A 25,264-nucleotide genomic window follows, 5' to 3' on the forward strand; every position below is an offset into this window, starting at 1 on the left:
AAATTTCTTCAAATATCCACAGTCAGCGCATGTATTTTTTATACATTGTATATTGTACTCATCTAAACCTTCTAATTTGTCACATAAAATATGATAGTTCTGATACTTAATGTAAGTACAAATCCAATAGCTAACAAGATGAGAGGGGGGGGGGTGAATCATACAAACTTAATCTTCCATAAAAACAACAGATTCAACCTCGATAACATATACTTCAGTAATACAACCAAAACTGCTAAACATGCAAACTCATAAGCATATAAACATCATAACACTCATAACACCAGATTTAATGTGGAAACCCAAATAGGGAAAAACCACTATGGGATTTCGGACCCACTAAGAAATATACTCTTCTAGAGTATGCTTGGTTAAAAGCAAATCCTGTTAAAGATTACAAACACATTGCTAGATGTGACCCGATTAAGGGATTTCCCTCATATCTGTTAGGATCTTCACCTTGTTAGAAGTGACCTTGTTAAAGGATTTCAAATGCTCAATCAGAATGTCACCTTGCTAGAGGGTTTTACAAATAAGACTGTTAAGTCCACTCTGTTAAGAGATTTTCTGTCACTTCACAAAATAACAGTAATAAAAATCTATTTGCAACTTCACATCTAAAATGCTAAAGAGGATTCTTATTTGCTCAATACAATCTAGGACTCATCTTGTCCATTTGTTGGGCTCTATACTCTATTAATCAAACAGGTCTTCAAGCTTCTATGCTCGGTAATCACTATGTAGCATCCCTGTGCATACACTTGCCCGCATTCATTGTTTATCAACAGTTCCTTATTTATAAACAATTGCTAATCGCTTAATCTCTTTGATCACATATCCCATGATCAATCATAGCCATCAGATCTTCAAAACTTGACCAGGTTCAATGTATCCTTCGATCTGAAAACGTTTTACCCTGCCTTGGAACTTGGATACATTTCTTGGAACTTGTGCTAGGGTAATGTAGTTCAATCTACGCTGTAGATCCTTCTTGTCGATTTTCCTTTGCCATAGATCCTTAACAAACTTCATGCACGACATACCAATCATTTAATCAGTTCCAGCTCATCAGCTTCCTTCATTAAATAACGCTTATATTCATTCAATGCATTCTGTTATTACTCAGTTGCAACTCGGTAAATACTAAACTTCACTCGGTAGACATTCTACCTTCATTAATCGATAGTGATAACCTTAGGGTTTACCGACTAGGTTCTTTTCTCAGTAACATAGTATAGTATTAAGCTTACAATCAACAATATATGTAGGATATCAAAACAATCTAAACATCATGATCTCATCATTGTATAACTCGGTAATAGTTTCCCATTGAATAACTTATTTCTCCCCTTATTCATCACATTCTTTCTGTGTCTTTTACCGACATCTTTATACTCACCAAATCATACTTCTTAAGATATGGCAACATCATATTGAATTCGAAAATCAATTTCTTGACATCAATGACAAAATAATAATATTAAGACAGTAAACATCCTTAATCAGTTATATCCATAATCATCAACAACCTTCTCAATATCCTTATAGAAATGCCAACAATCTCCCTTGTCTGTTATAATGCCAACAATCTCCCCCTTTGACATTGATGGCAAAACCAATTGTTTTGACCTAATGGATTCAGATTCAGATTGCTGAAATGCTAAAATACTCTCCCCCTGTCATCAGTCTTCTCCCCCATACATTAGTCTTCTCCCCTTTTCTTCAGTCTTCTCCCCCTTTGACAACAATGCCAAAAAGTAAAAAACTAAAACATAATTTCTTCCTATATGAAGTGATTTCCTGTTATTATGTGTCAAATTAGTCTTGGTCAGAGCATTTTGTCTTTAATTCTTGTTCCCTGTTATTGTTTCCTGCACACCTTTAGAAAACATCCTAAAGTGTGTAAATCAGCGTCAACTCCTAAAAGATATTCTGTAGTGTCATCGAATTGATGCTTTCACCGAACTCGGTCAGTGAATGGAAGATAGGGGTAGGACCCCTAACTTACTTCTGAGATACTCAAAAGTGTCCCTTGGCAGCGGCTTGGTGAAGATATTTGCTATTTGTTCCTTTGTGCTAACATACTCCAACACCACTTTCTTCTCTCGAGCTTCTTCTCTAAGATAATGATATTTGATAGAGATGTACTTTGTCTTAGAGTCCATAACAGGATTCTTTGAAATGCTAATGGCACTAGTATTGTCACAGAATATAGTTACTGGCTCGGTAACTTTCTCATTTATACCTTCCAACAGTTGTTTGATCCATGCTATATTAGTACAATTCAATGCTGGAGCAACATATTCAGCTTCTGCTATTGACTGTGAAACACATCCTTGTTTCTTGTTGAGCCAACTCACTAGTCTTTCTCCTAAAAAGAAAGCTCCTCCACTTGTGCTTTTTCTATCATCAATGTTGCCTACCCAATCAACATCAGTATAAAATTTTCAATCAAAAACATTTCCTTTCTGATATACTAAGCCATAATCCTCAGTGCCTTTCAAGTATCTGAAAATTCTCTTGATTGCTATCATGTGTGTTTTCTTGGGATCTGCAGAGAATCTTGCAACTATACCTACTGCATGTGCTATGTCTGGCCTGCTATGAACAACATATTGTAGCTTTCCAATCATGGATTGGTAAAGTGTCTCATCAACAGATGCAGATTCATCATTCTTTGATAATTTACAGTTGGTAGTCATAGGAGTACTTACTGGTTTTGAATCCTCCATTCCAAATTTCTTCAAGATTTCCTTTATGTACTTAGATTGAGTAATGAAAATCTCATTTTTCATTTGCAGTATTTGTAAACCTATAAAATACTTTATCTCACCGATTAATGACATCTCAAATTCTTTGCTCATTTCATTTCCAAAGTTCTTGCATAAAGAGTCATTTCCACAAAAGATAATATCATCAACAAATATGGCTGAGATCAGTATTCCATTTTCATCATTCTTCATGTACATATTGCTATTTTCACTTGTCCTTATAAAACCAATCTTGATTAAATAAGAGTGCAATCTTGCATACCATGCTTGAGGTGCTTGTTTCAAACCATATAAAGCTTTGTTCAATTTACATACCTGATCTTTATTCTTGTCTTCAACAAATCCTTTAGGTTGTTCAATAAAAACTTCTTCTAATATACCATTCAGAAATGCAGATTTGGCATCCATTTGATATACCTTGAAATTTTTGTAAGCAACATATGCCAACAATGTTCTTACTCCTTCAAGTCTTGCCACAGGTGCAAAAGTCTCACCATAATCAATTCCCTCTTCTTGAGCATAACCTTTGCAAACTAGTCTTGCTTTATTTCGAATGACCTCACCTCTTTCATTCAACTTGTTTCTGAAAATCCACTTTGTACCGATTACATTTTTGTCCTTTGGTCTTGGGATTAGTGTCCATGTGTCATTCTTCTTGATTTGATCAATCTCTTCTGTCATAGCATTTATCCAATCTTCACTGTTAAATGCCTTTTTCACTATCCTCGGTTCAAATTCAGATATCAGACATGTGTTCTGTCTCAGTTTGTTCCTTGTCATCACTGGATCATCTTTATCTCCTATAATCTGACTTGATGCATGATGTCTTCTGACATACTTGGCTAATACAGGCTCAGTAGGCTCTGTATGATCTTCTTCATCACTCAGTAACTGGATATTCTCTTCATTTTCTTCAACAGTTCTCTCGGTAAGACTTGTCGGTTGAACATAGACAAATTCATCATAATCTTCTGGTTCTTTGGAATTTCCTTCATCATTTCTTTCTGCAAATTCATCAATTTTCACATTTGCACTTTCTACTATTTTGTTAGATGATTTGATCAGACATTTAAATACTTTACTTCTAGAGGAATAACCTAGAAATGTTCCTTCTTCACTTTTCTGATCAAACTTTCAATTTCTATCATCTTTGTGTACATAGCATCTACTTCCAAAGATTTTGAAGTAACTTACATTAGGTTTCTTGTCATACCAGATTTCATATGGTGTCTTCAAAGTTCCTTTCTTCAGTTGTACTTGGTTCAAGTTGTAAACTGTTGTGCTTATTGCTTCTCTCCAAAATGTTTGTGGCACTTTCTTTTCAATCATCGGGGTTCTGGCACAATCCACAATAGATCTGTTTCTTCTCTCAGCTATCCCATTTTTCTGTGGAGTTCTCGGTGCAGAGACTTATCTTTTAATACCATGATCATTGCAGAATAAGTTGAAGTCATCAGATGTGAACTCTCCTCCTTTGTCTGATCTAAGACATTTCAGTTGTCTTCCTATTTCATTTTCAACTCTTGCCTTGTACCATTTAAACATTTGAAAAGCTTTTGATTTTTCTTTTAAAAACATTACTGACATCATCCTTGAATAATCATCCACAAATAATATGAAATATTTATCACCATAATAACTTTGAACTTTCATAGGACCACAAAGATCAGTGTGCACAAGATCTAAAATTCCCTTAGAAGTGTAGGACTTACTTGTAAAGCTTGATCTTGTCATCTTACCCATCTGGCATCCTTGACACATAGCATTCTCAGGTTTTTCAAGACTCGGTAGACCTCTTACTCGGTGGTTCTTGCTTATTTTGATCAGATTATCAAAATTTACATGACAAACCCTTTTATGCCATAACTAGGTATCATCTATCTTTGCATAAAGACACTTGTTCTGAGTTGAGTCAAGATGAAATGTGTTACCTTTTGTTTGTGTCCCGGTAGCAGCTAACTTTCCATGCTTGTCATGATCTTTGACAATTCCTTTCTGAAATTCTATTCGGTATCCTGTGTTGTTTAGCTGTGCTACACTCAACAAATTGTATTTCAAACCTTCAACCCAATAAACATCATTGCATTTTGCATTGTCAAGAAGTGTTATGGATACTTTACCTTTTACCAGACATGGTGTGTCATTACCAAATCTTACATAACCTCTATCACAATCTTCTAACATAACAAACTTGTGTTTATCACCTGTCATGTGATGTGAGCATCCACTATCTATGATCCAAGAATCATTAGCATTTATGTGAGATATTAGGGCTTTTTCTTCATACCTTTCTTCGTCTGATCCATCTTTGATAGCCACATAAACTACTTCCTCTGTATCAGTTTCATCTGATTTATTATCATTTGATTCCTCATCGGCTATTAGGCATGACTTTCTATCTCTTCTTCTAAAGTCTTGGTGTCCTCTGTAATGATTATTTTTCTGTCTGTCATCTCGGTAATCTCTCTTTTCAGTAAAATCTTTGTCAGGAGAGTTAGAAGCCATATGTCCTATCTTATCACAATTGAAACATTTCAAAGGTAGTTTTCCTTTATAATTACCTTTGCCTCTCAGTAACCTTCTGGCTAATAGTGCTTCAAACTCTTCTTGCTTTCTGATTTCCTCATACAGTTTGTGTACTTCTTCCATGTTCTTACGAAATCTTTCACTTGCTCCACTGTGATCTCCTTCAGAGTACTTACTCATTCTATCATTGTAATCATTAGATTCACCAAGATGAAAAGAACTAAATGCAGATTCAACTTTATTTACCGAAGACCCACTGTTATCAAAATTACTTAACTCAAATGCATGTAGCTTACCAATAGTAGCATCCAAAGAAAATGGCATATTGGGTACAGACCTCAATTCATTGATTGTAGAGACTCAGATTGCATAAGCTGGTAGAAGGGTTCTTAACAACTTACTTGTTATATCCTTTTTTTCAATAGTTCCACCCGCTCCTTTGATTTGATTGGCAATCTCCTTTAGTCTTGTACTGTATTGGGTTTTGTTCTCACCTTCATTCATCCTCATATATTCAAGTTGTCCTCTTAGACTATCCACTTTTGCTCTTTGAACATGTTCATCACCACCATACACAGATATGAGCTTGTCCCACATTGCCTTTGCATCATTGCAACCTTCTAGATCATTAAACTCTGAGTCAGTCAATGTAGATGTTATTTCAATCATTGCTTGGATATGTTCTTTCTTTGCCTTTATCTCTTCCATTGTCAATGGATAGGTGCTCGGTGTAATGAAATCATTCTCCAAATAATATACAACATATTATCCAACTTCTGATAGGTGCAACTTCATCCTTTTCTGCCAGGTAAAGAAACTTGACTTGTTTAGCTTCGGTGCATCCCTCTTGTACATCTTTGGATCTTTGCTTCAAGTACCTTTAAACTTTTTTTCTGGAGTCCAAAGCTCTGATATCAATTGATAGTTTTGGTACTTAATGTAAGTACAGATCCAATAGCTAACAAGATGAGAGGGGGGGGGGGTGAATCATACAAACTTAATCTTCCATAAAAACAACAGATTCAACCTCGGTAACATATACTTCAGTAATATAACCAAAACTGCTAAACATGCAAACTCATAAGCATATAAACATCATAACACTTATAACACCAGATTTAATGTGGAAACCCAAATAGGGAAAAACCACTATGGGATTTTGGACCCACTAAGAAATATACTCTTCTAGAGTATGCTTGGTTAAAAGCAAATCCTGTTAAAGATTACAAACACATTGCTAGATGTGACCCGGTTAAGGGATTTCCCTCAGATCTGTTAGGATCTTCACCTTGTTAGAAGTGACCTTGTTAAAGGATTTCAAACACTCAATTAGAATGTCACCTTGCTAGAGGGTTTTACAAATAAGACTGTTAAGTCCACTCGGTTAAGAGATTTTCTGTCACTTCACAAAATAACAGTAATAAAAATCTATCTGCAACTTCACATCTAAAATGCTAAAGCAGATTCTTATTTGCTCAATACAATCTAGGACTTATCTTGTCCATCTGCTGGGTTCTATACTCTGTTAATCAAACAGGTCTTCAAGCTTCTGTGCTCAGTAATCACTATGTAGCATCCCTGTGCATACACTTGCCCGCATTCATTGTTTATCAACAGTTCCTTATTTATAAACAATTGCTAATCACTTAATCTCCTTGATCACATATCCCATGATCAATCATAGCCATCAGATCTTCAAAACTTGACCAGGTTCAATGTATCCTTCGATCTGAAAATGTTTTACCCCGCCTTGGAACTTGCATACATTTCTTGGAACTTGTGCTAGGGTAATGCAGTTCAATCTATGTTGTAGATCCTTTTTGTCGATTTTCCTTTGCCATAGATCCTTAACAAACTTCATGCACGACATACCAATCATTTAATCAGTTCCAGCTCATCAACTTCCTTCATTAAATAACGCTTATATTCATTCAATGCATTATGTTATTACTTGGTTGCAACTAGGTAAATACTAAACTTCACTCGGTAGACATTCTGCCTTCATTAACCGATAGCGATAACCTTAGGGTTTACCGACTAGGTTCTTTGCTCGGTAACATAGTATAGTATTAACCTTACAATCAACAACATATGTAGGATATCAAAACAATCTAAACATCATGATCTCATCATTATCTAACTCGGTAATAGTTGCCCATTGAATAACTTATTTCTCCCCTTATTCATCACATTCTCTTTGTGTCTTTTATCGACATCTTTATACTCACCAAATCATACTTCTTAAGATATGGCAACATCATACTGAATTAGAAATTCAATTTCTTGACATCAATGACAAAATAATAATATTAAGATAGTAAACATCCTTAATTAGTTATATCCATAATCATCAACAACCTTCTCAATATCCTTATAGAAATGCCAACAATCTCCCTTGTCTATTATAATGCCAACAGATCATCTCAGGGTGATATGGGGAGAGAGGAGGGAATTCTGGTGCATCCTAGAACCCCTCCACCACACACATTAATTGATCCCACACCCTCTCCTCAAGCTACACCAGGTGATCCGACCCCTGAGCCACCACGTCCTACACCGTTGTTGCCTATTACTTTTACACCTCCTGCTCGAGATTACATAATTTTTTTCTATTCAACTCCTGACTTTGTCTGATATTTTTCATATTCAAATATCTTCCATATAACTTACATTAAAAGATTATTTTTCTCAATTTGTACAAATTTCTTCAAACATCCATAGTCAGCGCATGTATTTTTTATACATTGTATATTGTAATCATCTAAACCTTCTAATTTGTCACATAAAATAGACTTCATAAACTATGTTGTACTTGCAGGGATGACTACATTTGGATTAGTGTCTGGCATTGCATTTTTATATGACTGGAGGTGTAGCTTTAATTCAACGTGATTTTGACAACAACAAGTTTCATGTACCTTATTGATACACACAAAACATGGTCATAATCCCTCAAACATTCTTTGACATATCTTGACATCTAGAAATTCTTGTTTGAATGCTTCAAACAGTTCGCTCTGTGTTGTGTTTATAAACTATTTTGGATGTGCAACTAGTGTACCATCTTCATCTCTAATATGTATAATGTCTCTTCTATTGAAAGATGCATGAGAGTAACTGGTCTAATATTCAATAACAAGTCTTTTTACATCTTCAACAATTCTATCTTTTCGAGGAACCCTACAAATATTGACCCAATTCTTTTCAATATTCTCATCCAACCTATTTCTTTTCCTAATATATCTTTGCACAGTTCTTCTAGAGACATCCAATAATTGGGAAAATGCTTGAGTTTTTCTTCTCTGTGATAATTTCTTACTAAAAATCATAGTCATTAATGCTCTTTGTGCAACACTTAAATTAGTTGTTTGACTTGTGCTCTCGATACATTTTAGAGCTTCTTGAAAATTTTCAACCACTATCTGATTTACTGATCCCTTTGATGATTTGTTCTTGTTATCAACATCCAACAACTCCAAAATGAGGGTCATTTCTTTTCTCCTAAATAACTTTGCAAACAATTGTGCTTTTCCAATTAGAGATTTATCTTGAAAATATTCATCCCAAATTTTGTTGTTGTGTAGTTTTATTGTGCTTTCTGGTACCATATCCTCAATTGAAATCTCATTGAAAAGAGCATTTTCATCCATCTCCATCAAATTGGACATACCAAAGAAAAAAAAAAAAGATTAAATAGGACCAATCTCTTCTCTTTCTTGAATCGGGACCACTTCATCATCAATGGGAAGTTGTTCTTGAGAAGGTGTTGTATCCCTTTTTTTAATCTCTTTTATTCAATCTTACTTCTATAATCTAGTCCTTTTATTGCCCATTGGACAAATTTCTATTGAGAAGAAATCCAAATCTGCAAACCCCTAAATACACATGCCCACATGCACATATATTTCAAGTCAATTGGACCCAGCTTTAAATATCCATACATGTTTAACTTATTCTACTTGTCAACTGAATGCATAAAATGAACATGGATGGTCCACTTAACTAATATACCTAGCTGATAATGACTCTCTTGTTAATTGATAATGAATGGTTCACTTAACCAATCTAATGAGTCCATACATTGTATGAGAACCATACATATTACATAGTCGCACATACATACATATTACATCTAGACACATAGACACATAGACACATACATATAGAATGAACATACATACACATATTACATATGCACACACATGCATACACATACACATATACATACATACACACATACACATATACATATACACATACATATGTACATATTGTTACGTGTGGTTTCTGTTGCACCAAAAGATCGCCCTGTTAATACTTGATATAACCACTAGACTTATAGAATTCACAGGAGACGGTTAAGCCATGTCACAAACCCGAGTGTTGCACTACACAATAGAAGGAGACCAAGGGCGCACACCTTGCAACAATCCAACCAGTGCAAGCAAGGGGTTTGAACCTGTGACCAAGCTCTGATACCAATTGTTAGAATGCACTAATAATGTTAGTAAACTGATTCACCCCCCTCTTAGTTTACTCTCGGTATCAGTGCATTCCAACACATACGTACACATACGTACACATACACATACACATACACATAGACATACACATACACATACACATACACATACACATACACATACACATTCACATACACATACACATACACATACACATACACATATACACATATACACATACATGTACATATACATATACACATATAGTATACATACACACATACATACACATAAATACACATACACATGCACACATACATATACACATACAGTCACACATACATGCATACATATACATATACATATACACACATACATATACACATATACTGTTAGGTCCCAGAGACAATTGAGAGGGGAGGGTGAATCAGTTGTCTAATAAATTTAAACCAAAACAACTTAACCAAACTTAATGTCGGTAGACATTTTATCAGTTAATTGCAGTATCGGTAAAGATTAATGCATGAAACAGAAAGACAATAACATCCACAATACATAACACTCGTATTTGTATGTGGAAACCCTGTAAGGGAAAAAACCATGGTGGGAAACCTTACCCAAAATCAGATGATACTATTGCAGATAGTATGTGTATACAATAGGGGGTCTGCACATGCAGAAAGGCCAAGAACCTAGAGCTCACTACTCAAACACAAATAGGAGTCACACTAACTACAATTGGATGGTTAAATCTAATAATGATGTACTGCTCAAAATAACATCTTCATATGCTAGATTCAGTACCGGTTCAGTTCTGATATGTCTTCACCAAACCTTCCTTCTTCCTTCAAATGATGTCTACGTGTATAGCTCTGCTTATTCTCGCATATGCCTTATTCCATTCACATTCCTCTCTTTCTTAACTTTGATCAAATAAGATCTTACATATATATCGAAGCCTAGGACCAAAATGTATAGGTTGGCTTTACAAAAGATATTAATAAAATAATTTACAAGTAAACAATAACAGATGCAATATTCGATTCAACATTTCATCTTAATACATTTACAACATTAATAAATCATCTCCATAGCGTGTCGTGCTTATCTGGAATAGATAATCCTGTCGGTGCTTATCCTGGACCTATTTGCTGGTAACATCAAATATGCAAACCAATGAACAAATCTCCAAGCCAAAGTATCCAAACGATGTCTTCGACATAACCAAGTGTTTTCCATGTCATTCCAAGTGTTGGTGAACAATATATCCTGTTGGTGAACAAGATACTGGTGACTGTGTATAAGTCACTTGCTTGTCGGTTAACATTGCCAGAGTTGATGAGTGTTGACATCAATGACAAAACCATATCAACATATCCAAAATACCAACAATCTCCCCCTTTGGTATTGATAGCAACACAAGATGGAAAAACCATCAAAGTGCCAAAACAAAAATGCCAAATACCAAAAACCAACAATCTCCCAAAAGAGATCATATCCATAAATCAAAATTCAGGTACAGAGAGTAATCAATCTCTCCCCAAGGGATAAAGTCTCTCCCCCTAGGAGTAACATGTGTTTTTCCATATCAATCTCTCCCCCTTTGACATCAAATGCCAAAGAAATACAAAAACTAGGTTCAAATACAAAATACCAACTACTCCCCCTAAGAAGTAGCTCTCCTCATCAAAGCCGGAGCAAAATATTTCTCTGTTAGTTCTGTCGGTTGATGAAAAACATCAACTGTCTAAGTCTCTACTGGTGGGGGTATGACCCCAAGCTGATCTCTGAGATATTCAAAAGTCTCCTTAGGTAAAGGCTTAGTGAAAATATCTACAATCTTCTCTTTATTATTCACATAAACCAGTTTTACTTCTTTTGCTTCAACATTCTCTTTTAGAAAATTTAGTTTGATAGAGACATGTTTAGTTTTAGAATGTAGTACCAGATTCTTAGATATATCAATTGTTGTTGTATTATCACAATAGATAGTTATAGGTTCCTTGCATTTTACCTTTATGTCTTTCAACATTTGCTTAAGCCATAATACCTGTGTACAGTTACTTGTTGTTGCAACATATTCTGATTCAGCTGTTGATAAAGATGTGCAACTTTGTTTCTTGCTCAACCAAGAAATTAATCTTCTTCTAAGAAAAAATGCTCCGCTAGTGGTTCTTTTTCTGTCATCTACATCTCCTGCCCAATTTGCATCTGTGTATGCAGATAATTCAAAGTTTTCATCTCTAGGATACCATAGGCCAAGATTTGCAGTGCCTTGTAAGTACCGAAAAATCCTTTTTACTGTTGATTCATGATTTTATTTAGGATTACTCTAAAATCTTGAAACAATACATACTGCATTCATAAGATCAGGTCTTGTTTGTGTCAAATACAATAGACCTCCTATCATAGATTTGTACCTAGTCGGATTAACAGGTGTAGATTCATCCCTTAGTGATAATTTGTCATTTGTAGTCATAGGTGTGCTTACCAGTTTAAAGTTTTTCATCCCAAATTTCTTTAGTAACTCCTTCAAGTACTTAGATTGACTCAAGAATATACCTTTACCAGTCTGTGAAATCTGCAATCCTAAATTTTTTTTTATCTCTCCAATCATAGACATTTCAAATTCTTATTGCATTTCAATAGAAAAGTCTTTACATAATCCATCTTCTCCTCCAAAGATAATATCATCAACAAAAACTTCTATAACCAAGATGTCATCATTAGTCACTTTATAGTATAAGTTGTTGTCAGCGTTACCTTTAGAAAAAACAATCTTCAAAAGGTATTTATCCAATCTAACATACCAAGCTCTTGGAGCTTGCTTCAACCCATACTAAGCTTTCCTTAACCTACAAACCATATCTTTGTTATCTATAAAAAAAAATCCATCAGGTTGCTCAATTTAAACTTCTTCTTCAAGATCTCCATTCAGAAATGCACATTTAATATCCATTTGATATACTTTGCAGTTCTTGTGTGCTGCAAAAGCCAAGAATAATCTGACTGCCTCAATTCTAGCTACCGGTGCAAAGGTTTCATTGTAATCAATTCCTTCTTTCTTTGAATATCCCTTACACACTAGTCTTGCTTTATTTCTGATTACCTTACCATCTTCATTAAGTTTGTTTCTGAATACCCATTTTGTTCCAATTACATTTTTGTCTTTAGGCCAGGGAACTAATGTCCATGTGTTATTCTTCTCAATTTGTTCTAATTCTTCTTCCATAGCTTTAATCCAGTGTTTATCTTCACATGCCTCATTAATTGATGCTGGTTCAATTTGAGAAATAAGACATACCTCTTCATTTGTCAGTCTTCCTCTTGTCATAACTCCTTGATATTTGTTCCCAATTATTTGATCTTCAGAGTATTTCAATCTTACATACTAGGGTGTCTTTGTTTACTGTTGTTCTTCAGTTACAATAGAATTTTCAGATGATACCGGTGTAACTGGATCTTCATTCTATACCGGTGTGTTCAATGTAGGTTCATTTGTCAGTATCTTTGTTGCCAGTTTAGAGTCTATATACCTTGAAGTTCCTCTAAACTGTTAATAAATTTTCACATTTGTACTCTCAACAATTTTTTGCAATCTCTTGTTAAAACATCTATATGCCTTGTTCTTAGATGAATAACCAAGAAATATTCTTTCATCACTTCTAGGATCAAATTTGCCAATATACTCATCTCTTCTAATATAGCATTTACTTCCAAATATTCTGAAATATTTAAGAGTAGGAGTAATACATGTATACACCTAAAAATGGTCTAAAGACAATTAATTAAATAAACAATTATTCAATTAATCTCTCCTCCCCAATTTAATTAAATTCACTAAGCAATTTGATTAAATACCCCTTTTCATCTACTTATTAATAAATCTAAAGATTTATTAAATAGGTTCATTTCATTTCACCCCTTTAATTAATTAATTCAAATTAATTAATTCCCCCCATCAAAATCATTTCTTCTAATCCTAATTAATTAAAACAAATCATTCATGAATTGTTGAGATTAATTATCCTTTTCCTATTATTCGAATTTTTAAATTCAAATTTTCCTAACTTCTACCACTCCTAAACCTAACCATTCCTAAACCTAACCCATTCTAGCTACCATCATGTCCCCTTTCATCCAACATCTTCTAGAACCTTTGTGACACTTGTCACTAAGTGTTCCCTTTAATCCAACCTCCTCCAATTTAACCATTGATATCTTCAGATCAATCTCAACCGTTGATTCATGCCAACTCACCCCTAGCCTTGGAAAATCCTATAAATAGACCTCATTTTGAGCAATATGGATCCCGTCTCATTCATATCTTAAGCATTGTTATTATAGGCATCTAGCTTCTAGTTTATCAGTTTTAGCAATGTTATCATGCTCATTTTAGCTTAATTGCATCTTCATTCTAGTTCATTTTCTAGATCAACCATGAACTCATATAGCTTAATCATGCTATTCTTGCTAGATCATGCATTTTCAGCATTCAAATCCTCCATCTAAGTGTAGTCAAGTCACTGGAATTTGCATAGCAAAATCTGAGAGTATTTTTCATACTCACATTTACTAGGAGGCAATAAGTCGATTAGCTATGGTTTTGTCTTTCATTGTTTCAATTTACTAACCATTGCTTGTAATGATTTATTGGGTGCATTGTGTTTGCAGGTACAGGTACACTTCATAGAGCACGACATTTTGGCGCCCACCATGGGGTAGAAATCATCATTTTCGGCCTCTCAAGCTTCAACAAACTTCATCTCTACTAAATCAGAATCAGAATGTCATACGAGTTGATTTTCCAACTCATACAAACTTCCTTTTAGCTTCAAATGACACCTAATCCTGACTCGTACTAGGTGTAATTCTGACTCGTACAAGATTTTATACTGCAAATTCTTTATTTGTACTAAGTCTAAATCTATGTCATACGAGTCTATTTCTTGCAAATTCTTTACTCGTACTAGGCTGATCCTATGTCATACGAGTAGATTTTCACTATCGTACGAGAGCTAATTTTGTTTTGTACGAATTTCTGCTTGTTAAATCCTGTGTCGTACGAGCTAGTTTTTGTGTCTGTGCAAAATCTAAATATTTGTCATTCTGTCTGATAAATCATTTCGTACGAGTCTTTGGTTCTGTGTTTTTCCATAAAACTACAAATTAGAATTTTCAAGATTGTCTATGCGTTGGTAATTTGCATTTTTGAAGGCCTTCTGGTCATTTTTAGCCCTTGAAAGTGCTAAAAGATCCTACCAAAGGCATACTCTTTCAAATTCTCATCTAGAACTCTTGGAGACCTTTCCAACGAGTTAAACAATTTGTAATTTTGAGTCTCAAGCAGAAAGTTATGCCTATTTGAAGTTAGGCTAAAATTTCATATAGTTTTTCTGAAAATTTCATAGTTCGGATCACTAATGCTAATCTTGTTATGTCTATGAGATGTTTGCAGCCTAACTCTTTTCTGCATGATGCTTGTCAAAGACAAATTCAAAGCACAATCATGACTACTAATGGATCTATTTTGTAGGTTGCCTAAGGATTCAATAAAAACTTTGTGTATTCTTTAAGATTTTTAGGCACACTTCAATTTGGGCTTAAAGAAATGAACTATCATGTCTTATGTGTTTGTGATGATAGGCGAGTATGCTCTCACCTTTCTTAGGTGATTAGAAAGCTAGACTCATCTTTTTTCTTTCATTAGTGCATCTCTTTAGTAGGCCTGCCCTCCCGAGGAGTTAATAACTCTTAGCCATTAAGGCCGGTGAGAGGGGAATGACCTAAGTGAGAATGGCTAACGCCAAGTAATCCAACCCACTATAAAATAAATGTGTTTTTGATGAAAATCAAAGCAACGACAGTGCTCGGGAATAGCTCTCCTCTGTACCTTCGGGTATATCAAACCTTGGTTTTCAAGGCTGGGAGACCTCTTAATTGAGTTTATACCACGACGCGCCGAATGGATCCCTTACTAGTACCGGTTAAAATAGAAGCTACCCGATTCACCTCTGAAAGGGTGATAATCTTTGTGCAAGAGAGATAGTAACTCTCCCAAGACACTTGGCATATCATGCCCCCATTAGCGTCTAGAGTCAGATAATATGGCATTGAGAATCCATTGCATGAGACTCAGCCGTCGTATTCTGATTATCTATTGGGTGTGTACCTAAGTTAGCAAGCAAAGGTTTTCATTCTCAACCAACTTCCTTAGGGTTTAGCTTGATTGAGAGTCATGTATCATATTATGTGTTTGCTGTGTATTCATCCCTAAATTGAAAAATCAGACACTTAAAACTAGAAAACCAAAGTAAAACATCAAAATTCAGTGATCAAAACTCAAACAAACAAACACTTTTTACAGATGTTAAAATACCTGTCGTACAAGTCAAGATATTTTGTCGTACTGCTTGATCTTCTGTCGTACGGGTCAAAGTTATATGTCGTATGAAACACTACTTTACACATGAAGTCACTAGTCTGTCATTTTGTTTTGTATCTCTTGTCGTTCTATGCTGCATAATTTGTCGTAGGAAACTCTGCATCTGTCAGTCTAGAGTTGTGTCTTACATGCCTGTTTCAAATTTATCATGTATGCCTGATCAATTTGCAGTAAACATAAACACCTGTTATTTGTCAATCCGTGCTTAGATTGTTTGATTGGTTTGCTTGGTCAAGTTATCATCCGTCAAAATCAAACTTTAGAAAATATACACCTCAATATTTTCAAAGTGCTCACCCCCAACAAGTTCAAAATCTAAACATCTCAAAGTGCATTATCACCCTCTTTGGTAAACTGATCATTCAAACATAGTTTCTCATCAGGATCAATCATCCTTTATCATGAAACTGAAACATTTGGTCAGGATAACCTTGTCCCACATCGTAGGATATATCATTCCTACTGGACTTGGTTCTTATCAATCATCATCATTGCACTCCTAAACCGAAGATCAAAAAACTTGCAAACTTTTAAACACTTGAATTCTCTTTTAGTGTCATATCACTCTATTGCCTTGAAATTGACTATTGATCACTTACCCAAAACAACTTTTAGACAATCAAACCCCTGAAATGGAAACAAAAACATTTGAAATAGCTGAAAATCATATCAACATGGCATACCAAAGCAAAACACAAGAAGAAAATATGACAAACCAACATACTAGAGAAATCAAACAAGTCCAAAATCAAAATCAAACTATGTTAAAACCTCACAAGGATTTAAATACATCTCAAAAGAAAGGTGGCTCTTTTATGCACCCCTTAAAAAGATCCCTAAAGGATTTGGCTAAAGAAGATCAAAATTGTATGTCTAACAATGATTCATCCATTCAGAAGCAAATTGACTCTCCAAAGGCATCTATTCCTACACCTCTTGAAAGCTTGCAAGAACCTTCCATAGCATCCTTGCCAAACAATACATCCAAAGCTAAAATTCCCCAAGAGATATCCATAATTGTCATCAAACCTATTTCAGAGGATCCTATTCAAAGCTCATCTCCTTCATATCCAAGAATTAATTCATTGCAACATCCCCATAGCGCCTCCTTGTAAATTGAAGTCCTCATTCATAGAAAGCTTGTTAAACGTGTCCTAATAGATGGGGAAGCTGGCTTGAACATTTTCTCTATGAATCTTATCCACGCTCTAGGATATTCAGAAGATGCAGCTGATTCCCAGAAAAGGATAAAAATCAAAACATCTGGTGAAGAAGAACATTACTCTAAAGGAATTGTGATATTACCTATCAGAGTGGGACCCTTGCAAAAAGATACAACATGCCAAGTTCTAGACATCAAATTACCATACAATATACTCTTGGGAGGACCATGGATACATGATATGCAAGTTGTCCCATCAACATACCATCAATGTGTCAAATTTCCCTATGAGGGACAAGAAATCACAATATCAACAGACTCAAATCCATTGTAGTGTTGTAATAATTTGAAATCAGCTCAAGAGGTCATGATTCCACATAACAAAGAGGTAGCAGCTTCAAGCACACAATCCAAAGAACAATCATTTGAATCAATTTTGTCAAACATGGAAGAACAAATGCAACTGAAAGATCAAGGGAATGGAGAATATTTGTTATCATGAAAAAACAAACAAGAGAAACTTCAAATTGAGAGGGATGAAGAAGCAAATATAGTAGTTGATGTAGTTCACATGTATGTAGAACAAGCGTTAGGAACTAGCCTACTTGAATCAGAATCACATTCGACTGACATGGACTTAACCGAGGACGATCAAGATTTTCTTATACGAGGTCATTCTGATGAGAGTATCATTCTAGACATGGAAATACATACTAAAAGCTTTGACATCTCTATCATGACCCCTAATATCTTTGAAACTATTCAACCTGAAGATCCTTTATCCTTAAGCCATCCTGAACCTATGGACTGGGAAAATAAAGGACATACTGACATTGATACCTTACCTAATGACCATGCCATATACTTATATCTTGATGAAATCAAACTCGGAACAAATTTCACTAGGGATTCCATTAACGTATCTTCAAGTCAAATGGATGTCAAATCTCCTAGTCGCAAAATTGAAAATCAAGAAAACAATATCAAGTCTAATGTTGAAAACCATGTATTGGCAACATTAGACCAAGAAAAAGTAAAAACAAAGGACAAATCTAACGGTGAAAACCTTCTCGAGGTGCCGGAAGATGGGAGATTTGACACCTTACTAGAATTTTATCAAGAGAAGTTATCTATCATAATAGCACTAGCAAAGACAACTATCATTGGCACAACTGATCTACATCCAGCAACAATCTCTTCCTCAAAACTAGCAAAGCAGAAATATTTGAAACCATTCAAAAGATGACAAATCAATTTTACCTGGTCATATATAGACATTCTAGGGTTCGATCCATATCTTACAATACATCACCTCAATATCAATCCAGTAGCAAAAATCAATAATGGAACACATCAAGGATCAAGAGCAAACATCAATAAAGGAACACAACATAAATCAAGAGCAGGCATTCTATTTATCAAAATGGTTGTAGAATGGAACATAAAACAACTTCAAGTCTTTGGAGACTCTCAGCTTGTCATTAATCAAATCAATGATGATTATCAAACAAAAGATGACAAACTCATGCCTTATAAAAAGATAGTGGATGATATCAAGAAATACTTTGTAGAAATAACTTTTGAGAAGATCCCCAGAAAGGACAACAAAGCAGCAGACGCCATGGCTACACTTGCTTCTCTATTGTAGACACAGGAAAATCAACAACCTTATGAATTCCTGGTTGAAGAGTTGTTTCATCCCGCCTATAATTGTCCTGATTCTCAAACCATCTATCAACTTATTGGACACAATTCCTCCCGCTATGGACAAACTTACACATACTTGAAAGATAATATCTTACCTCCTGACTTATCAAAAAACCAAAAGAGAAACTTTATTCGCCAATCCTCCCATTATACTCTCGTCGTGGATACCCTATATAAATGAGGTCTAGACGATACTATCTTAAGATGTCTCGAACAAGAAGAATCTGAGAAAACCTTACACGAAGTCCATAACGACATTTGTGGCACTCATTCAAGTGGTCTTACCCTTTCAAAAAAACTCATACGCTTGGGCTACTATTGGCCGACCATGGAACGAGATTCTTTTAAAATAGCAAGAACATTCAAACAATGTCAAATCCATGGGAACTTGATCCATGCACCAACACAAGAACTACATGCTTTAGCAACATCTTGGCCTTTTTGTCAATGGGGTCTTGATCTAGTAGGAAAGATAAATCCTTCCTCATCTAATGGACACAAATTCATCTTGGTAGCTATTGAATATTTCACAAAATGGATTGAAGCGGTACCTCTCATCAATATCACATGAAAACAAATTGCTGCATTTATCTTGAATTACATCATCTATCGCTATGGAATACCAATGACCATTATCACTGATAATGGGCGACCATTCAAGAATCAAGATGTACAAGAGATATGTGAGAAGTTCAAAATCCAGTACAAATTTTCCACACTATATTATCCACAGGGAAATGGGCAGGCAGAAGCATCTAACAAAACTATCCTGAAAATTCTTAAAAAGATAGTGAATGATGCTGGGAAAGATTGGCATATCCAGCTAAACCCTGCTCTATGGGCCTATCGCACCAGTATCCGCACACCGATAGGTGCCACACCTTTCTCTCTTGTATATGGATCAGAAGCCATACTGCCAATCGAAGTAGAGATACCTTCTCTATGTGTATCACTAAAAGGTCTCATCCTAGATGAAGAACAAAGAGTATCTAGACTACAAGAGTTATGTCACGACTCGAATTAGACCTTAGTTAGATTTATTTATTATGTCAGATACCTTTTTAATAATGATAGATGATATTGTGTGGTTTAGTGACAATGATGATGGTTAGTTATTTTATGATGATAATGTTTTAATGATACTTTACTGTTATGATTAATAATACTTAATAATGATGTTTTATTGATATGATGTCATTATTTAATGATGATAAATAATAATGTTATGATGTTAATATTTTGCTAGATTTTTATGTAATGGGATTTGACAAATTTTTGTCAAGTATAAGTTGCAGGGTAACCGTCGAAGGTGGACATATGATCGAGGAGGGGTTTTTCTAGCTCGCCAGTAGCAACCTAAGTATTGGAACCTTGTGCAAAGTACCCAATTAGATAAGCAATTAGTAAATTAAATTAGGGAGTCTAAAATATATTGATAAAATAAAAATAATAATAAGGATGAATTAGTAAATATACAAGTATTTAATATTACAATCAAGCTAGAAATAATTATAAAATAATGATTTAAAAGAGAGTAAATAAATTAATTAGTTGAGTAATTAAAAATAAAATTATTTGATAATTAAATTATAAAATATAAAAGATATTTAAGATATAATATCTTATAAATACTAAAATTAGAGGACTAATTAAAATAAATAATGAGATTAATTCAAGAAATTAATTAAAACATTAATTAATAAATTTAAATAAATGATCAAGGCATGCAAATACAATGTTGGAGTAAACTTATGTACTAAAAATATAGACGATATGTGAGAGCCTAATAATTAATTATTTTCTTAAAAACTAAATCTTTAACAAATTGTAATTTAATAAAATCAATTAACTATTTTGTGAGTTCTAATTTTAATAATTAGTTTTATTTTAAGAATTTAATCATGCAAACAATTAAATTTTATTTTTAGAGAATTCAATGTTTATAAATATAGGAATAAACCTGTTATTTGATCATTTCCAATTCTTTTTGAGCTTCTTGATTCGTGTGATTGCTGTGAAGTCGACAAGTTAGATTGAAGAGATTGTTTAAAATTTGGGAAACGCCTGCGATTCTTCTTTCTTACAGCCAGGTTCATTTATTTTACATATTTTATTGAGTCTTTATTTGATCTTTTTCTTTTAAAATTGGGTATTGTGGATTTAATGCTAGTTTGTTTGATGTGTCAGTTGTGTTGTCAACACCTTCTTTTCGATTTATCATAAAAAGTAGAAACTGGGTTTTTAGGAAATTCACTAGGTTTTTGTGTTTCTAATATTTTTAGTTACTGTAAAAATTTCAAAGAAATTGGGATCTGGGTTTTTAAGAAAATACTGAAACATTATGACTGTATTTGGAAAGTCTTGATAGTGGTAAATTCTAACTTAAATAGAGATTCTTAATTTAGAATTATTGAAAATATTAAAATTTAATTTTGATTTGAGGAAATTATATTATAAAGGGAAAATTTATAAAAATCTATAAAGAAAACATATAATAATATTATTCTGACATTAATCCGTGGAGGGTTAATTTTTTTTTGTCTATGAGGGATGATTATGGAATGAGAGTGCTTGTTTATGGGCTAACCAGGGAAGGGTGATTTTCTTCACCTCCCCAATAGGGTAATGATGGCCATCATATTTATTTATTTATTTTTCTCCCTGCCATAACACATGTAGTTAGTTCAACCAGGATGGGTTGTTAGTTCTACATGATTGCACAGGATTCCTTTACTGCTAGTTGGTACCGGCTTGCTAGGATACTCTGTCGTGAGGGATGGGAGCTTATCAAGAGCACCGGGAAGCTTATGCTTCATTTGGTTGGGCGGATAAAATGCCTGGGTCATATGTCCATCATCTAGTTTGCGAGAGGAGGTTATCCAGGTCAAACGGAGGCGACACATCTGGAGACAAAGAAAGTCAGAGATTCCAGATAAAATTTTATGTAATAATTAAAGATGTATATTTTATTTCATTGTAAAGACCAGAATGGTCGCATGTAGAGGTTATGAAAAAGGACCTATAAAGGTCACATGATGTAAAGCGACAAGAAGTCACCATGCAATGTAACTGACAAATAAAAAAGAAGAAGAAAAAGGGCTACTAACACACTAACCCACTAACATGCATGATTTACTTTCTTAGATTAGTTTTCATTTACGCATGCACGCATATTTAATTATCTGGCAGATTATTTAATTATGAGTTTTTGCATGTTAATTTAATTCATAATAATTTCATGCATATGATTTACGCTACTCATGCGCACACGTAACTCGACATTGTAACTAATTATGGTTTGCATTCTATTGGACCTCATACATAATTTTAGATTGTTATTGTTCGCATGCACATTTAATTCCTACATGTTATTTATGAGTTGCATGGTTGTTCAGTTACTTATCTATTACTTGCATGTTAATAATTATTGCTTTTGCATGTGTAATAATGGTTAATTTAATAATTAATTAAAATAGTGAGTTTAAGTTTGGTTTAACTAGGGTTAGGACAAGCAGGTTCTTACAAGTTAGAATTGATCTATGAACGTGGACACAATGCCTTTGATCATCTAAAGGTATATCAGCAAAGAATGTGTCGAAGCTATAATCACAAGGTCAACCCAAGAATCTTTCAAGTTGGAGAACTAGTGCTAAAGGAAAATCCACACAACCAGGCAGATCGAGAAAAGAAAGGAAAATTTGAACCAAACTGGTTAGGTCCGTTTGTGGTCACAATAGTATTTGGGTCAGGAGCATATCAGTTATCAACACAAGATGAAGATCATATTGAGGAACCTATCAATAGCATGCACCTGAAGAAATTCTATGTCTGAAAAATTAGAAAAAAATAAAAAACAGTGAAAAATCAGAAAAAATGAAAAAAAAGGGAAAAAGTAGAAAAATCCTAAAAAGTGAAAAAGAAAAAAAAGAAAGAAAAAAAATCAAATATCAGAAAAAGTAAAAAAATCAAATATCAGAAAAAGTGCAATAAAAACAGATGTTGAAAACCTAACAAACAAGTGCTATCTGTCTACTAGCTCTTCCATCTATTAGCTCATGCATTTATCTGCTTGCATTCATTTTCCATCAGTACTGACCATCATAAAGCCTTTATACATACGTAGACATCCCAAGTGGCTTCTTACCATGGTTTGGATCATTGGATATATCATAACAACTTTGTTTCTAAGCTTGGGGCAAAATCTTACACCTAGCTGGGGGCAAACTCTTGATCATTTTGAGCTTAATCAAACAAGTAGACCAAAGAGTTAGACAAATCTTATCAAGTGAAAACTGAGACACATCCAATGTTGAACACGAGATCAAACTATGAACTATCAAGCTATCACAAAATCAATCTAAGCACATCACATACTTTTCAATGTATAACATCTTTTTGAATAATGATTTTAACATGATTGTTCAACTTTTCTATATTTCTTTTCGCTATCATGATTTTTGAGTCACTCTAGGATGTCATTGACTAGAGGAACAAGGAAGAAACATGATATTTTTCTTGTCTGCTATCTGAAAATTAATCCTTAATATGTGCAAATTTGTCTCGGGACATGGTCATCGGAGTATCATTGAAGACATTTCTGATTTGCGTATTGAAATGATTAATACTGCCTATTTTACGCAAACAACACTCAGGTCATCTCGGTTCAATTATACCTAGATGCTTGTGTTAACTTGCTATATCAAAATCCAAGAAAGAAGTGCTCATGTCATCATGGTTTAATTATACCATCGATGTTTGCACTCACTTCCCACATTTTAAAAGCTGAATGATGACAAAAAATGCAAAATAATCCAGTGACTGGTCCGGTCATAGCTTTGCATTCCGTTGCATTTTCATTTGCATTCTAGCTTGCATTTCATTCTTACATGGGATCCTGAAAGCTCCTTTTATCCAAGGCTAAATATATCGTAGGATTCATCAAAGTATCATCACAAGTGTATACGCAATCAGAATGACGACTCATCTCTTTCATGATATTATCAACCTAGCTCAAATCTTATGCTATCTCTCTCAACAGAATCAACAATCAGTATATCCAAATATTTCAACAACTTGCTATCAACAAACTGTCAGTTCCTTATCTATCAACCTTATCAAATCAAATCAATCAATCAAACCTAATCAATTTTATCACGTTTTATATAGGATGAATCCTTCTTGAAACCAGACGATCTGTTTCTGATTCATGTCTTATACAGGATGTATCCTTCCTGAAACCAGACATTTTGATCATGTCTTATACAGGATGAATCCTTCCCGAAACTAGATGCTTTGATCATTGTTGTCTTATACAGGATGAATCCTTCCTGAAACCAGATTGAATCTAATCAATCAAGATTTTTCAATCTTATCAATCTAAGAAATCAAGCTAATCGAAGACGTCGTATTTTCATCAAACCACAGTTGCAAAAATCAAATCAAATCTATCGGGATATCAATCTCGCAAAAACTCCAAAGATCAATTATCTCAATTGATCTCTTGAGGGGGCATCATCATACCAAAATTTAGCAATCAAGAGCTGGGGCATCCTATCAAATCAATATCATCATCAAAATGAGATTATTCTTTGAATTAACGTGTCATCACACCTCGTTTCAAAGAGGGGCAAAATGTATACACCTAAAAATGGTCTAAAGATAATTAATTAAATAAGCAATTATTCAATTAATCTCTCCTCCCCAATTTAATTAAATTCACTAAGCAATTTGATTAAATACCCCTTTTCATCTACTTATTAATAAATCTAAGGATTTATTAAATAGGTTCATTTCATTTCACCCCTTTAATTAATTAATTCAAATTAATTAATTCCCCCTATCAAAATCATTTCTTCTAATCCTAATTAATTAAAACAAATCATTCATGAAATTTTGAGATTAATTATCATTTTCCTATTATTTGAATTTTTAAATTCAAATTCTCCTAACTTCTACCACTCCTAAACCTAACCATTCCTAAACCTAACCCATTCTACCTACCACCATGTCCCCTTTCATCCAACACCTTCTAGAACCTTTGTGACACTTGTCACTAAGCATTCCCTTTAATCCAACTCCCTTTGCCAACCTCCTCCAATTTAACCATTGATATCTTCAAATCAATCTCAACCATTGATTCATGCCAACTCACCCCTAGCCTTGGAAAATCCTATAAATAGACCTCATTTTG

Source organism: Cryptomeria japonica, chromosome 6 (genome assembly GCF_030272615.1).
Source record: "Cryptomeria japonica chromosome 6, Sugi_1.0, whole genome shotgun sequence".
Taxonomy (NCBI): Eukaryota; Viridiplantae; Streptophyta; class Pinopsida; order Cupressales; family Cupressaceae; genus Cryptomeria; species Cryptomeria japonica.